General features: G+C 32.4%; 1 long non-coding RNA gene across 1 annotated transcript in view; it reads right to left on the reverse strand.

The window, feature by feature from the left end:
• Window positions 1-3972: 3972 nt before the first annotated feature.
• Window positions 3973-5000, reverse strand: part of LOC135096225 (uncharacterized) — a 9120-nt gene continuing 8092 nt past the window's right edge. Inside the window, exon 5 of the long non-coding RNA XR_010264645.1 lies at window positions 3973-5000. This exon is cut by the window's right edge and continues 399 nt beyond it. This is a non-coding gene — a long non-coding RNA (uncharacterized LOC135096225).

The raw sequence follows: 5000 nt of genomic DNA on the forward strand, positions 1-5000 counted from the left end.
TGTATATAGACTTAAAGGTTAGGTCAGGTCAGGTCAGGTCAAGTCAGATTTAAGACAAACTAGACCAGACCAAAATAAATATACAACAATACACTTATATACGTAAAAACCACCTCACACGCACACACATACGCACACACACTCACCAAAACACACACACACACGCACACACACCAAAACACACTCTTAGAATATACATATAAACAAAGCATATTTTATAATAATAACTACGTATGGACAGGCTATGTATCATGTATATTTGTGTGTATACAAGTGTTTCTAGTTAGGTTATCAAAATCTTGGTAGACAAAGACGTTATTGATACAAAACTCCCACTAAGTTCACTGCGTGGGCTGACATAGAAAACGGGTCACTTTAGGGGGAGACTGCGCTGTTGGTGGCTTGGCTGCGGGAACTCGTGAAATTGACGTAGGGGGAAGAGGAAGAGGGAGAGAGGGGAAGGAAAGAGGAGGAAGAGGATATAAAGGAGAAGAGAAAGAGGAGGAAGAGTTAGAAGGAGGATAAATAACGAAGGAAGAAGAGCAGAGGGTGAAAGAACGGAGGGAGAGGAGGAGAGGAAAGGAGAAAGAAGAAGACGAGTGAAAGGTTAAGAAAACGAAGGAAGAAGAGGAGGAGGAGGCAAAAGAGGGAAAGGAAGAGGAGGAAGAAGCAATGGGGGAAAAGGAAGAAACGATGAGAAACAATATGAAGGAAGAACAGGGGAAAAGAAGGAGAAAGAGGAGAGGAGGAATTAAAGAAGAGGAAGAAAGAAAGGAGGAAGAAGATGAAGAGGAGCAGGAAAATAGAGAGAGAGAGAGAGAGAGAGAGAGAGAGAGAGAGAGAGAGAGAGAGAGAGAGAGAGAGCGCGCATCAGTCTAGCAGTGTTACCAATACCATGTCCCCCCTCTCTCTCTCTCTCTCTCTCTCTCTCTCTCTCTCTCTCTCTCTCTCTCTCTCTCTCTCTCTCTCTCTCTCTCCTCGTTTCATTTCTTTCTCTATCTCTCCTCCTCTTCTCCTCTCCTCCATACGCCAGACGGTGAGACGTACGAAAAGAAATTACAATATTTTAAACGTATTCACAATATTGGTGGTTTTATAATCTAAATATACGAAGATAAATGGAAGGTTTGTGGGTTTATGAAAAGAATTTGGGAGAAAAACGGGAAAATTTGAAAGAAAACGGTATATAATGTCTATTTTTTTTCGATTTTTCTTATTTTTTTAGGCTTTAGAATTATTTTACAAGGATGAAAGTCAAAGAAAACGATTATATAAACTTTAAATTGTGCTGTTTATAAGGTTCATTCTCTCTCTCTCTCTCTCTCTCTCTCTCTCTCTCTCTCTCTCTCTCTCTCTCTCTCTCTCTCTCTCTTTTAAGTTTAAATAGCGGTAGATTCAATTTGTAAGGGGGACTCAAAGAAAGTTAAAATGATGTTGTTTACAAGATTCTTCGTTATTTTTTTTTTTTTAGGTTTTTCACACTTTTCCGAGACTTTGGGGCCTTCGACTCAGTTTGTAAGGAAAAGAGGTGAGGAAATTATATAAAACTACACGAAACTATGCAAAAACTTCATAATTAATTGATTGTTAGGTTTATTATATTTGTTTGACTTTCCAAGATGATAGAGAGAGAGAGAGAGAGAGAGAGAGAGAGAGAGAGAGAGAGAGAGAGAGAGAGAGAGAGAGAGAGAGAGTTCGGTGTAATACAATATGAAGAAAAAGAAGAAAAAAAGAACGAAAGGAAGAAAATAAAGAAAGAAAAAGAGATATATATATAAATAAATTAATACAACACGCGCTTCTTCTCTAAACAGACAGACAGACAGACAGACAGACAGACAGACAGACAAACGTTATTAAAAAGAAAAACTATGAATGCAAACTCCTAAAATAAAAGATAAACAAAAGAAATATTTAATACAATTTTAATACATTGTGAGATACGAGCGTACGTACATATGTATAGGAGTGGGGGAAGGGGGTGTGAATAAACTAGTATTGAAAAAAAAGAATGAAATAAATAAAGAAAGGAGGAAGAAAGAAAGGAAGAAAGGACATAGCAAAAAAAAAATAAATAAAAAAAACGAAAGGAAGGAAGAAGGATAAATGAAAGGAAGGAAGGAAATAAAAAAAAAAAAAACGAAAGGATGGAAGAAGACGAAGGAAAAGCGAAAGGAAGAAAGGAAATAAGAAAAAAAGGAAGAAAGGAAATAAGAAAAAAAGAAAGGAAGAAATTAAATAAGAAAAAAAAACAAGGAAGAAAAGAAATAAGAAAGAAAACGAAAGAAAGGAAAATAAAACGAAAAAAAAAGAAAAGAAAGAAGAGAAGAATAGAGAGAAAAGGAAATAACGAAAGAAAGAGAAAGAAAGAGAAAAGGAAAATGAAAGAAGGGAGGAAAAGGGTGAAAGGAAGGGAGGAAGGAAGGAAGGAAGGGTTCAAGCAGTACAGTGTTGCGTCACCCCAGTCACCAAAAGCCACAGTCACAGTAATACAATAAAACTTAAGTATAATGGGGGAGACTTATTAATTTAGTGACTCGTTTGACTATCGTATTTCTAAAAAGCTCATTTGATCACGTGACGGTGCGATGGTTCTATTCGCATTATTAATAACAGGAAGGAGTGATATGCCTGAAAATAAATGACACATAGAATTAAATAGTTACTCATTTGACTTATGTTATTTAAATGTTCATATTACCATAAAAAAAAGTGTACATTGGTTCTTTTCTTAATCATACGTAACAGGAATGTGTGATATGTTTGAGAAATAAATAAACCACACTTATGGAATTAAATAGGTACTCATTTGACTTTAGAGTTATTCAAATGTTCATATGACCACTTAATAATACAATCTTTATTTTCTTAATTATAGATAACAGGAATGTGTGATATGTTTGTTAGTATTTTGAAAAACCACTTACGGAATTAAACAGTCACTCATTTGACTACAAAGTTATTCAGGCATTAGTATGACCACAGAATTATGTAATCTTTTTTTTTCTTTTCTTAATTACGAATGACAAGAATATGTGATATGTTTGATAATATTTCGAAAAAACCAGTTATGAAAATGAAACAGTCACTCATTTGACTACAGAGTTGCTAAAAAGTTCATATGATCACATAATATAATACTTCTTTCTTCTTAATCATAAACAACAACGATAAGCTCAATAAATTCCGTAAGTCTATTTCTATAGATTTACAGAACTAATTAATAACTCATTTGACTAGCTAGGGAGTTATCAAAATACAATATATTCTTTCTTCTCGATCACAAGCAACACGGTATTCTAATTGTGCCCTTTTTAAAAACGTACATTTCAAAATTAATGAATCCCTCTTTTGACTAAATAAATATTCAAATGTACCCCGTAACCATGCATTATAGAATGTCTTCCTGATTACAAGTAACATGATATGCACATAGAAGTGTTATAAAAATATGTGCATGAAAAATTAATCACTCATTTGACTCATAATTCAAAAGCTTATAACGACCAAGGAACATATTTATCTTCATATACTATTGTTTTTATTACATTTTTTTTTGCAATTATCATTTTTTTCCGATAAGAATAGTTCATAATAATATCTAAATAAAGTGGAATTAACCGTGTCAATTTAGACTCTCATTTGACCAACATGTTACAGTGCAGTGTTTAAAATCTTACATATAGCCATGAATATTATATTAATGGTGGTATGCAATGAAGTACAAAGGACCTAATGGTAATGGAATATATATAATTATGTACATGTCTGATTTAAAATTTAACAGCTCGTATGACTAACATTTTATATCATGAGTAAAATTAATAAACGAATGAAAATTTGTAAATGAATAATTAAAATGAAAGATGATAAGGATATTGAGAAAGAGCAATAGATATTATTTGAAATATACAAAAAAAAATAATAAAAATAAATATAACCATTCATTTCATGCGATATAAAATTATGAGACTTAAAAAAAAATAAAGTAGCAATAGAAACAAACATTAACAACAATAATAACAACAAAATGAATAAAAAATAATGATTAAAAAATATATGAATAATATAATACAATAGTTACTCATTTGACTAACATGTGATATATATAAAAATTTTACGAAAAAATACAAAACAAATAACAATATTAATGAGAGAGAGAGAGAGAGAGAGAGAGAGAGAGAGAGAGAGAGAGAGAGAGAGAGAGAGAGAGAGAGAGAGAGAGAGAGAGAGAGAGAGAGAAATTATTTAAAAAGTATATATTGGGAATGAAGTACGATAATTACTCATTTGACTAACGTGTGAAATTGCAAACGCTTATACGAAACCTAAAAAAAAGAGAAAAAAAGAAAATAACAATAATAAAAATAAAAACACTAAATCAATCATAAATAAAGAAAATATATATACACAGAAAAACAGATAAATAAATAAATAAATAAATAAATACAGTTTTTCATTTGATAAGACAGACAGACGCTCATTTGACGGACCACGAGGCAATGTTTACCCTTCAGTTTGTTTACATTTACAGAACAAGGCGATATAAGTGATAATTTTAACTTTTTCTTTCCTACGCCTTATCAAGAGGGCGAAGGAACACGAGAATAAAGAGGAATGAAGATAAATAACTGATAAACAAGTGAGAAGTAAGAAAATACATGATAATTTAAGGGAAGAAGGAGAAAAGACGTGATGAATTAGGGACATGGAAGAAAAGATTATATAATTGACATATTTTAAAGTAATAATAGTAGTAGTAATAATAAAAATAAATAAGTAATAACGAACAAAACTTAGAAATTAGTCGTACAAGAAGTAGTAGTAGTAGTAGCAGTAGTAGTAGCAGTAGTCGTAACAGCAGGACCGTGACCACTAACACCACTCAGCCCAAGACCCGCTCCTAACTCATCAATAACCTCGTGGTAGTTAGGAAGGTACTTAGCATAAACACAGCAGCTATTAGTGGCAATGGTAATCACATCATCAGCTGCATGAGT

Source organism: Scylla paramamosain, unplaced genomic scaffold (genome assembly GCF_035594125.1).
Source record: "Scylla paramamosain isolate STU-SP2022 unplaced genomic scaffold, ASM3559412v1 Contig3, whole genome shotgun sequence".
NCBI lineage: Eukaryota > Metazoa > Arthropoda > Malacostraca > Decapoda > Portunidae > Scylla > Scylla paramamosain.